Here is a 13,542-nt window from a genome sequence, read left to right as displayed (position 1 = left end):
GAGGGGGGTACCGCACAAGGCTAAGACAAATCTTGGAGTGCCCCCTGCCCATGTATATAAAGGAGGGAGGGAGAGAGGCCGGCCCTCCGAGGGGCGTGCCAAGTGTAGGGAGTCCTACTAGGACTCCCAAGTCCTATTAGGATTCCCTTTCCTTTTTAGAGTAGGAGAGAAGGAAAGAGGGAAAGAGAGAGGGAGTAGGAAAAAGGCAAGGGGGGCACCGCCCCTTCCCCTAGTACAATTCGGACCTATGGGGCACGCGCCACCTCCTATTTTCCTGCCTCCTCTTTTCCCATATGGCCCAATAAGGCCCATTACTTCTCCCGGTGAATTCCCGCAACTCCCCGGTACTCCGAAAAATAACAGAATCATTCGGAACCTTTCCGATGTCCGAATATAGCCTTCCAATATATGAATCTTTACCTCTCGACCATTTCGAGACTCCTCATCATGTCCGTATCTCATTCGGGACTCCGAACAAACTTCGGTCATCAAATCACATAACTCATAATAAAATTGTCATTGAACATTAAGCGTGCGGACCCTACGGGTTCAAGAACTATGTAGACATGACCAAGACACATCTCGCTAAATAACCAATAGCGGAACCTGGATGCTCATATTGGTTCCTACATATTCTTCGAAGATCTTTATCGGTCAAACCGCATAACAACATATGTTATTCCCTTTGCCATTGTTATGTTACTTGCCCGAGATCCAATCGTCGGTATCCGCATACCTAGTTCAATCTCGTTACCGGCAAGTCTCTTTACTCGTTCCGTAATGCATCATCCTGTAACTAACTCATTAGTCACATTTCTTGCAAGGCTTATAGTGATGTGCATTACCGAGAGGGCCCAGAGTTACCTCTCGGATACATGGAGTGACAAATCCTAATCTCGTTCTATGCCAACTCAACAAACACCTTTGGAGACACTTGTAGAGCATCTTTATAATCACCCAGTTACGTTGTGACGTTTGATAGCACACAAGGTGTTCCTCCGGTATTCGGGAGTTGCATAATCTCATAGTCATATGAACATGTATAAGTCATGAAGAAAGCAGTAGCAATAAAACTAAACGATCATTATGCTAAGATAACGGATGGATCTTGTCCATCACATCATTCTCTAATGATGTGATCTCATCTATCAAATGACAACACATGTCTATGGTTAGGAAACTTAACCATCTTTGATTAACGAGCTAGTCTAGTAGAGGCTTACTAGGGACACTCAGTTTGGTCTATGTATTCACACACGTACTAAGTTTCCAGTCAATACAATTCTAGCATGAATAATAAACATTTATCATGATATAAGGAAATACAAATAACAACTTTATTATTGCCTCTAGGGCATATTTCCTTCAGTCTCCCACTTGCACTAGAGTCAATAATCTAGTTCACATCGACATGCGATTTAAGACCAATAGTTCACATATTTATGTGATTAATTCACATCTCCATGTGACTAGCACCCAAAGGGTTTACTAGAGTCAATAATCTAGTTCACATCGCTACGTGATTAACACCCAAAGAGTACTAAGGTGTGCTCATGTTTTGCTTGTGAGAGAAGTTTAGTCAACGGGTCTGCCATATTCAGAGCCGTGTGTATTTTGCAAATTTTCTTTGTCTACAATGCTCTGCATGGAGCTACTCTATCTAATTGCTCCCACTTTCAATATGTATCCAGATTGAGATTTAGAGTCATCCAGATCAGTGTCAAAGCTTGCATCGATGTAACCCTTTACGACGAACTCTTTGTCACCTCCATAATCGAGAAACATATCCTTATTCCACTAAGGATAATTTTGACCGATGTCTAGTGATCCACTCCTGGATCACTATTGTACCCTCTTGACAAACTCATGGTGAGGTACACAATAGGTCTGGTACACAACATAGCATACTTTATAGAACCTATGACTGAGGCATAGGGAGTGACTTTCATTCTCCTTCTATTTTCTGCCATGGTCGGGTTTTGAGTCTTACTCAACTTCATACCTTACAACTCAGGAAAGAACTCCTTCTTTGACTGATCCATTTTGAACTCCTTCAAAATCTTATCAAGGTATGTACTCATTGAAAGTCTCATCAAGTATCTTGATCTAGCTTTATAGATCTTGATGCCCAATATGTAAGTAGCTTCAACGAGGTCTTTCTTTGAAAAACTCCTTTCAAACACTCCTTTATGCTTTCCAGAAAATTCTACATCATTTCAGATCAACAAATATGTCAGTCACATATACTTATCGGAAAGGCTGTAGTGCTCCCACTCACTTTCTTGTAAATACAGGCTTCACCGCAAGTCTGTATAAAACTATATGCTTTGATCAACTCATCAAAGCATATATTCCAACTCCGAGATGCTTGCACCAGTCCATAGATGGATCGCTGGAGCTTGCACACTTTGTTAGCACATTTAGGATTGAGAAAACCTTCTGGTTGCATCATATACAACTCTTCTTTAATAAATCCATTAAGGAATGCAGTTTTGACATCCATTTGCCAGATTTCATAAAATCCGGCAATTGCTAACATGATTCGGATAGACTTTAAGCATCGTATGAGTGAGAATCTCATCGTAGTCAACTCCTTGAACTTGTCAAAAACTTTTTGCAACAATTTGAGCTTTGTATACAGTAACACTACTATCAGCGTCCGTCTTCCTCTTGAAGATCCATTTATTCTCAATGGCTTGCCGATTGTTGGGCAAGTCAACCAAAGTCCACACTTTGTTCTTCATACATGGATCCCATCTCAGATTTTATGGCCTCAAGCCATTTTAAAGAATCTGGGCTCATCATCACTTCCACATAGTTCGTAGGTTCATCATGGTCTAGTAACATGACTTCCAGAAAGGATTACCGTACCACTCTGGTGCGGACTATACTCTAGTTGACCTACGTGGTTCGGTAGTAACTTAATTTGAAGTTTCATGATCATCATCATTAGCTTCCTCACTAATTGGTGTAGGAATCAATGGAACTGATTTTTGTGATGAACTACTTTCCAATTCGGGAGAAGGTACAACTACCTCCTCTTGCCTTTGGATCTGTGATAGAAGGTGTACCCAACAGTTTCCTTTTTGGGTATCCTATGAAGACACACTTCTCCGATTTAGGTTCGAGCTTATCGTTTGAAAGTTTTTCACATAAGCATTGCAAGCCCAAACTTTTAAGAAATGACAGCTTAGGTTTCTTGCTAAACCATAGTTTCATACAGTGTCGTCTCAATGGATTAGATGGTGCCCTATTTAACGTGAATGCAGTTGTCTCTAATGCATAACCCCAAAACGATAGTGGTAAATTGGTAAGAGACATCATAGATTGCACCATATCTAATAAAGTATGATTGCGACATTCGGACACACCATTACGATGTGGTGTTCCAGGTGGTGTGAGTTGCGAAACTATTCCACATTGTTTCAAATGAAGACCAAACTCGTAACTCAAATATTCACCTCCGTGATCAGATCTTAGAAACTTTATTTTCTAGTTACGATGATTTTCCACTTCACTCTGAAATTCTTTGAACTTTTCAAATGTTTCAGACTTATGTTTCATTAAGTAGATATACTCATATCTTCTCAAATCATTCGTGAAGGTCGGAAAATAACGATACCCGCCGTGAGCCTCAACACTCATCGGACTACATACATCAGTATGTATTATCTCCAATAAGTCAGTGGCTCGCTCCATTGTTCCGGAGAACGAGTCTTAGTCATCTTGCCCATGAGGCATGGTTCGCAAGCATCAAGTGATTCCAAAAGCCCATCAGCATGGAGTTTCTTCATACGCTTTACACCAATATGACCTAAACGGAAGTGCCACAAATAAGTTGCACTATCATTATTAACTGTGCATATTTTGGCATCAATATTATGTGTATCACTCTGATCAAGATTCAGTAAACCATTTACATTAGATGTAAGACCATAGAAGGTTCTATTCATGTAAACGGAAAAACAATTATTCTCTGACTTAATTGAATAACCGTATTGCAATAAACATGATAGAATCATATTTATGCTCAACGCAAACACCAAATAACATTTATTTAGTTCCAATACTAATCCCGAAGGTAGAGGGAGTATGCGATGGTGATCTTATCAACCTTGTAATCACTTCCAACACACATCGTCACCTCGCCCTCAACTAGTCTATGTTCATTTTTTAACTCATGTTTCAAGTTACTAATCATAGCAACTGAACCGCTATCAAATACCTAGGGGCTACTATGAACACTAGTAAAGTACACATCAATAACATGTATATCATATATACTTTTTATCCTTCTTATCTGCTAGTATTTGGGGCAGTTCCATTTCCAGTGACCATTTCCTTTGCAGTAGAAGCACTCAGTTTCAGGCTTGGGTCTAGCTTCGGGCTTCTTCATGGGAGTGGTAACTTGCTTGCCATTCTTCTTGAAGTTCCCTTTCTTTCACTTTCCCTTTTACTTGAAACTAGTGGTCTTGTCAACCATCAACACTTGATGCTTTTCTTGATTTCTACCTTTGCCGATTTCAGCATCGCGAACAGCTCGATAATTGTTTTCGTCATCCCTTGCATATTATAGTTCATCACAAAGTTCTAGTAACTTGGTGATAGTGACTAGGAACTCTGTCAATATCTATCTTATCTTGAAGATTAACTCCCACTTGATTCAAGTGATTGTAGTACTCAGACATTCTGAGCACATGCTCACTAGTTGAGCTATTCTTCTCCATCTTGTAGGCAAAGTACTTGTCAGAGGTCTCTGATACGTCTCCAACGTATCTATAATTTTTGATTGTTCCATCCTATTATATTATCAACCTTGGATGTTTTATATGCATTTATATGCTATTGTATATTATTTTTGGGACTAACCTATTAACCCAGAGCCCAGTGCCAGTTTCTGTTTTTTCCTTGTTTTAGAGTATCGCAGAAAAGGAAAATCAAACGGAGTCCAATTGACCTAAAACTTCACGGAACTTATTTTTGGAAGGAAAGCAACCCGGGATACTTGGAGTCCACGTCAAGGAAGCTTCAAAGAAGCCACGAGGTAGGGGGGCGCCCACCCCCTGGGCGCGCCCTCCACCCTCGTGGGCCCCTCGTGGCTCCCCTGGCGTACTTCTTCCGCCTATATATCTCCATATACCCTAAAACAATCGGGGAGCACAATAGATCGGGAGTTCCGCCGCCAGAAGCCTCCGTAGCCACCGAAAACCAATCTAGACCCGTTCCGGCACCCTGCCGGAGGGGGAAATCCGTCTCCGGTGGCCATCTTCATCATCCTGGTGCACTCCATGACGAGGAGGGAGTAGTTCTCCCTCAGGGTTGAGGGTATATACCAGTAGCTATGTGTTTGATCTCTCTCTCTCTCTTGTGTTCTTGAGGTGATACGATCTTGATGTATCGCGAGCTTTGCTATTATATTTGGATCCTATGATGTTTCTCCCCCTCTACTCTCTTGTAGTGTATTGAGTTTTCCCTTTGAAGTTATCTTATCAGATTGAGTCTTTAAGGATTTGAGAACACTTGATGTATGTCTTGTGTGGGATACCCGTGGTGACAATGGGGTATTCTATTGATCCACTTGATGTATGTTTTGGTGATCAACTTGCGGGTTCCGCCCATGAACCTATGCATAGGGGTTGGCACACGTTTTCGTCTTGACTCTCCGGTAGAATCTTTGGGGCACTCTTTGAAGTACTTTGTGTTGGTTGAATAGATGAATCTGAGATTGTGTGATGCATATCGTATAATCATACCCACGGATACTTGAGGTGACATTGGAGTATCTAGATGACATTAGGGTTTTGGTTGATTTGTGTCTTAAGGTGTTATTCTAGTACGAAATCTAGGGCTGTTGTGACACTTATAGGAATAGCCCAACGGACTGATTGGAAAGAATAACTTTGAGGTGGTTTCGTACCCTACCATAATCTCTTAGTTTGTTCTCCACTATTAGTGACTTTGGAGTGACTCTTTGTTGCATGTTGAGGGATAGTTATGTGATCCAATTATGTTATTATTGTTGAGGGAACTTGCACTAGTGAAAGTATGAACCCTAGGCCTTGTTTCAACGCATTGCAATATCGTTTACGCTCACTTTTATCATTAGTTACCTTGCTGTTTTTATATTTTCATATTACAAAAACCTTTATCTACCATCCATATACCACTTGTATCACCATCTCTTCGCCGAACTAGTGCACCTATACAACTTACCATTGTATTGGGTGTGTTGGGGACACAAGAGACTCTTTGTTATTTGGTTGCAGGGTTGTTTGAGAGAGACCATCTTCATCCTACGCCTCCCACGGATTGATAAACCTTAGGTCATCCACTTGAGGGAAATTTTCTACTGTCCTACAAACCTCTACACTTGGAGGCCCAACAACGTCTATAAGAAGAAGGCTGTGTAGTAGACACCAAGCTATTTTCTGGCGCTGTTGCCGGGGAGCATAGCTCTATTCTTTGAGTCACTTGGGATTTATATCTGCTTATCATTATGAAGAACTTGAAAGATCCAAGAACCAAGATTTATCCCTCAACTACGAGGGGAGGTAAGGAACTGCCATCTAGCTTTGCACTTGATTCACCTTCTGTTTTGAGTAAGCTTGCGACACCTAAACCTGCTTCTGCTATTCGTTCTGATATGTCGCATGTTATTGATGATGCCACTTCTGCTATGCATGATACTTATGATGAAACTACTTCTATGCTTGATACTACTGTGCCACTTGGTGAATTTCTTGACAAACAACTTGCTAGGGCTAGAGAGATTGAAAATATTGAATCTGATAATACTAATGAAATTGATGATGAAGACTTGCCTGTTATTCCTAAGGGTTATTTTTTTGATAAAGAAGCTTCTTTAGATATTTTAGCTTGCAAAGATAGATACAAACTCAAGAGGTTTTTAGCTAAATGGAATCAGCAATCTCTAAATGCTAGAATGAAACCTGACCCTGCTTTTGCTACTTCACCTATCTGTGTTACCGATAAGGATTATGAATTCTCTGTTGATCCTGATATAATTACTTTGGTTGAATCTGATCCTTTTCATGGCTATGAATCTGAAACTGTTGTGGCACATCTTACTAAATTAAATGATATTGCCACCCTGTTCACTAATGATGAGAGAACTCGCTAGTTTTATATCCTTAATATATTTCCGTTCTCATTAAAGGGTGATGCTAAGATATGGTTTAATTCTCTTGATCCTGGTTGTGTGCGTAGTCCCCAGGATATGATTTATTACTTCTCTGCTAAATATTTCCCTGCTCATAAGAAACAAGCTGCTTTAAGGGATATATATATAATTTTGCGCAAATTGAAGAAGAGAGTCTCCCACAAGCTTGGGGGAGGCTTCTCCAATTACTTAATGCTTTGTCTGATCATCCTCTTAAGAAAAATGAAATGCTTGATATCTTTTATAATGTACTAACCGATGCCTCCAGAGATTACCTGGATAGTTGTGATGGTTCTGTTTTCAGGGAAAGAACACCGGATGAAGCTGAAATTCTATTGAATAATATGTTGACAAAGGAAAATAATTGGACACCTCCGGAGCCAATTCCTGAGCCTATTCCCAAACCAACTCCGAAGAAGAGGGGTATTCTATTTCTCAGTCCTAAAATATGCAAGAAGCAACGAAATCTATGAAAGAAAAAGGTATTAAAGCTGAAGATGTTAAGAATTTACCTCCTATTGAAGAAATACATGGTATTAATTTACCGCCTGTTGAAGAAACATATGGTCTTAATCCTTCACCTATTGAAGAAACTCATAGTCTTGATAACCCGACACAGGTAGTAAAGGTAAATTCTCTCTATAGATATGATAAAGCTGAAATCCCATTTACTAAGTTTGCTAACCCATGCTTAGATGAGTTTGATAAATTTATGGTTAAGCAAGAAGATTTTAATGCTTATTTTGGTAGACAATGGAAATACAATTCAAATATGCTTGAACACTTGGGTGATTATATGGCTAATGTCAAAGGTGAACTTAAACTTATTAGTAAACATGCTTCTATGGTTACCACCCAAGTAGAACAAGTACTTAAAGCTCAAAATGATTTTCTCAACGAATTGAATAGTAAGAATAATGATAATGCTGTTAGAGTTATGACTAGAGGTGGTAAAATGACTCAGGAACCTTTCTATCCTGAAGGCCATCCTAAGAGAATTGAGAAAGATTCTCAGAGAAATAATATAGATGCACCTAGTCCTACTAAAAGGAAGAAAACGAAAAATGACAGGACTTTGCATGCTTCTAGTGAACCTATTACTGAAACACCTAAGAATCCAAATGATATTTCTATTTCTGATGCTGAAACACAATCTGGTAATGAACCTGAAACTAGTGATAATGTTAATGATAATGTTCATGATGATGCTCAACCTAGTAATGATAATGATATAGAAATTGAACCTACTGTTGATCTTGATAACCCACAATCAAAGAATCAACGTTATGATAAGAAAGATTTTGTTGCTAGGAAACACAGTAAAGAAAGAGAACCATGGGTTTAGAAACCCATGCCTCTTCCTCCCAAACCATCCAAGAAAAAGGATGATGAGGATTTTGAGCACTTTGCTGAAATGATTATACCTATCTTTTTGCGTATGCGATTAACTGCTATGCTCAAAATGAATCCTTATGCTAAGTATATGAAAGATATTGTTACAAATAAGAGAAAGATACCGGAAGCTGAAATTTCCACCATGCTTGCTAATTATACTTTTAAGGGTGGAATACCAAAGAAACTTGGAGATCCCGGTGTACCAACTATACCATGCTCCATTAAAAGAAACTATGTTAAAACTGCTTTATGTGATCTTGGAGCCGGTGTTAGTGTTATGCCTCTCTCTATACATCGTAGACTAGATTTGAATAAGTTGACACCTACTGAAATATCTTTGCAAATGGCTGATAAATCAACTGCTATACCTGTCGGTACTTGTGAGGATGTGCCTGTTGTAGTTGCAAACGTTACTATTTTAACGGACTTTGTTATTCTTGATATTCCTGAGGACGATAGTATGTCTATTATTCTTGGAAGTCCTTTTTTGAACACTGCAGGGGCTGTTATTGATTGCACTAAAGGCAATGTCACTTTTCATGTTAATGGTAATGAGCACACGGTACACTTTCCGAGGAAACAACCTCAAGTTCATAGTATCAACTCTATTGGAAAAATTCCATCGATTATATTTGGAGGTTTTGAATTTCCCCTTCCAACTGTCAAGAAGAAATATGATATTCTTATTATTGGGGATGTGCATATCCCCGTTGAGGTAACATAGTGTTATTCGAAATTTCTCCGGTTCCATGTTATTCGGAATGAGTTCGTTAACAAGACTTGATCAACCTTGTTAGTGGATTCCTTTTGATGATCATGAGATGGATGAAACTAGAAGCCACAACCTTCTGTACCCCACTTTTACTTTCTGTTATTTATATTAAATAAAATAAAAATAGTATTTTTCTGTCTGTTATCTGAATTATCCGTGCAATATAAAAATACCCCGAAAATAAAAGTTCTCCAAATGCCCTGAAATTTAAATATGATTTTTTCTAGAATATTTTAGAATGTTTAGCACTAAGAACACAGCAGGGGGTCACCCACCTGCCCACGAGGGTGGAGGGCGCACCCTACCCCCTGGGCGTGCCCCCTGTCTCGTGGGCACATGGTGGCCCTCCTCCACTTATCCTTTCACCCACACACTCCTTCTTCCTCCACAAACATGAATAACCAGCTCAAACCCGAGTCCAAGCTCGTTTTGCTGCCATTTTCGATCTCCTTGCTCAAAGCACCTCTCACAAAACTGCTTGGGAGATTGTTCCTTGGTATGTGACTCCTCCATTGGTCCAATTAGTTTTTGTTCTAGTGCTTTATTCATTGCAAATTTTTGCTGCTTAGGTGACCCTGTTCTTGAGCTTGCATGTCATATTTATATGGTTCCAAGTAGTTTTGATGCATGATATAGGCCCTAGGCACTTGTAGGAGTACTTGCTATCAATATTATTGAGTTCGGTTTACTTTTATTTTGAAGTTACTAAAAATTTCAGAATTTTTCAGAAAGTGATGAAGAGACTTTTGAGGGGCTCATCGAGACAAAGCTCGAAGGAAAAGGCACAGAAGACTAAGTATAATCTACCTCGCACCATGGAGGTCCGGTCGTGTGAATGGCCTTCCGATGATTTCTTGAGAGCAGCCAGGATTTATGAAGATTTTTATGAATTGGCTAAGAATGCAGGCCTCACCGCTTTCCTCCACGACCAACGCGATCAGTATCTCTTACTCACAAATATCTTTGTGCAAAACTTTCATTTCCATTCTAGGAGCTCACCACCTACGGTGGAGTTTCATTTATATGATGAGCATAAGGAAATGTCACTTTATGATTTTTGTTAGGTTTGTTTAGTCCCTTTCGAGGGCAAGACAGAGGAACCACATTGTGAGGATGTGGATGGGTTTATTGATACTATCACAATAGGGGAAACAAGGAAGGTTTCCGATGCACGAATCACTAGCATACATTTTCCTGTTATACGCTATTTTGCATTATTTGCTAGTCGTTGTTTAATTGGTCACGGAAACTGTGAAACCTTAGTGTCCCTGATATTATTATTTTGCTCCACGGTTTATACGGTGATAACTCTGTTAGTATGGGCGGCATTATTGCTAAATGGTCAAGTCTAAACTGTACAAAGGGGCCCATCTTTGGAGGCATCTATGCTTCACGCCTAGCTACACATTTTAACATTCCTATTAATCATTATGAGAAGTAAGAAAAACTGCTGCCTCGTGTTTATTTAGATTATAAAAGTATGGTGGCACATGATTTTATTGTCAAGAATAGGGAAGGAGAGCTTAAATACAAATTGTTCTTTGATAAACATCATCCTGAGACTATTACCCTGCCTGCTCCTTCTTTGTTTGATTTATCTGCAGGTCAGTACCTTGTTCCGTTAAAGGCTATTCACGCCTACCGGAACCCTGCACCAGCTATGGAGCCAGAGCCGGAACCACAAGTTGATCCTTCACGACAGTCTAATTACAGTGGGATCCGGAGATGATTGCCAACCAGTGGCAATCAGAGTCTTCTTCTTCTTCGCAGTATGACCCCAACTATTATTATGGATATCCGCCAAGCCAGCCGTGGCCATAGACCAACTTAGGCCAAAAGCCTAAGCTTGGGGGAGTACGTATTTCCCACCGACATTACATTTATGTTCACACACTCATTGCTAGTTGTCGGTGCTCATACTTTTTCATTGTATCATCCATGCTAGTTTACTTTCTCTTTTTATGATTTCTTCTTGTGTGTTTAATAAACCTTAAGAAAAACCAAAAAAATTAGTATAGCTTTTAATTAGTTTACTTTCCATGCTTGTAGCAGTAATTAAAAAGAAAACCCAAAAAGATTTCCTGTTCTTCTTTTACTTGTTGGGAGCTCTCCCGTGTAAATAGTTTTATTTCTTTTCTTTGGGGGTCGATAGGATAAGACCATGATTAAATTGTTGAAGTGGCTCTTATATGCATAATTGTTGATCTAACAAAAGAGCCCATATTGCCTTGTCTTCTCCTGTTTATTGAATGCTTGTAGATTCCAGCTTAGTCCAATGCACATGCACAATTATTATTATTCACATCGTTCGGTCGTGCAAGTGAAAGGCAATAATGATGATTATATGATGAACTTATTGAGATGAGAAAAGTTGGTATGAACTCGACCTCTTTTGTTTTTGTAAATATGATTAGTTCATCGTTCCTGATTCGGCCTATTATGAATAAACATGTTTGCAATGACAACTAGAGATCATAGTTCTTGTGCCATTCTTGATTAGCTAGGACCTTATAATGGTTTACCTTGTGTGCCAACATGCTATTAAAATGGTTGTGATGTGGTATGATAGGGTGGTATCCTCCTCTGAATGATTTAAGTGACTTGACTTAGCGCATGTTCACGCATGTAGTTGAAACAAAATCAACATAGCCTTCACGGTATTTATGTTCATGGTGGATTATATCCTACTCATGCTTGCACTCGGTGTTGATTAATTTTAATGCATGTTCATGACTGTTGTCGCTCTCTAGCTGGTCGCTTCCCAGTCTTTTGCTAGCCTTCACCTGTACTAAGCGGGAATACTGCTTGTGCATCCAATCCCTTCAACCCCAAAGTTATTCCACATGAGTCCACTATACGGTATCTACTTGTCGTTCCAAGTAAATTTGTATGTGCCAAACTCTAAACCTTCAAATAAATATCCTGTTTTTTATGCTTGAATAGCTCATGTATCAACTAGGGCTGCCCGTATCTTCCATGTTAGACGGGTTACTCTCAAGAGGACTGGACTCCGCTCCTCACTCATGAGAAAGTGGCTGGTCACCGGGATGCCCAGTCCCATGCTTTATGCAAATCAAATCAAAATAATTGCAAACAAAACTCCCCCTGGCACTCTTGTTACTTGGAGGCACTCGTTGTTTCGAGCAAGCCATGGATTGATGCTTGTTGGTGGAAGGGGGAGTATAAACTTTACCATTCTGTTTGGGAACCGCCTATAATGTGTGTAGCATGGAAGATATCGCCATCTCTTGGTTGTTATGTTGACAATGAAAGTATATCGCTCAAAATATTATTCATTGTAACATCAAAAAATTCTAAATTTTGGAATGTTATAATAAATAGATAGATCGATTGATTGTTCGATTGTTGTGTGATTGATTGAGTGAAATTCGAAAGTTTTTGAAATTTAATTGAGAGGGAATAAAAGGACTTTCCCAAACTTTCACCTTTTTCTTTTTGATCCCCATGAATTCAAATTCTTTTCATCACAAAACCCTGGAGAGAAGATGACATGACTTCTTCCATTTATTTAGATGACAAGGGGTGTTGAAAATATTTGAATTTCATTTGGAAAATAGTTCAAATTCAGAAACTTTAAGCAACTCAATGATTTTTAAGAGCGAAGATAAAATGACTTCTTCAAAACTTATGAAATATGAGTTGGGAGTTTCAAAGAAACTAAAATTTAGAATCCATTTGAAATAATTATTTTTCAATTTGGGTTATTTGAGTTTTATTCAAATTATTTTTCTCCAAAAACAAAATACATGGAAAATAGGGTAACATGATTCACTACAATAGAAAATTGGATAAAAATTTATTTGAAATCATTTTGGTATTTTTAAAATGATTTTTATTGGATTTTATTAGACCAGTAGCACTCTTTGAATTATCTGAATTTGGGTGGATTTTTTTGGCATTATAAAAATGTCCATGTTGTAGAAAATCTTTTTCTAAATATTTTTATATATTATATGCTTATATAACATTTTTAATTATTTCGTTTTATTATTTTGATTGTGTGGAAAAAATGTTTATTTTAAAACCTTCGGACCGACCGGACCGGGCCGGCCCAGTTCGCCAGGCCATGGCCCAGCCGGCCCACGCCGCTCGTCCCCGAGCTTGGGAAGAAGTCCCGAGCCAGCACGCCAGTGCCGCCGCCGTGCTTCGCCCGGCCACTCCCGCCGCCGCCTCT

This window comes from Triticum dicoccoides, chromosome 2A (assembly GCF_002162155.2).
Source record: "Triticum dicoccoides isolate Atlit2015 ecotype Zavitan chromosome 2A, WEW_v2.0, whole genome shotgun sequence".
Lineage (NCBI taxonomy): Eukaryota > Viridiplantae > Streptophyta > Magnoliopsida > Poales > Poaceae > Triticum > Triticum dicoccoides.
Note: the sequence above shows the minus strand (reverse complement) of the source record.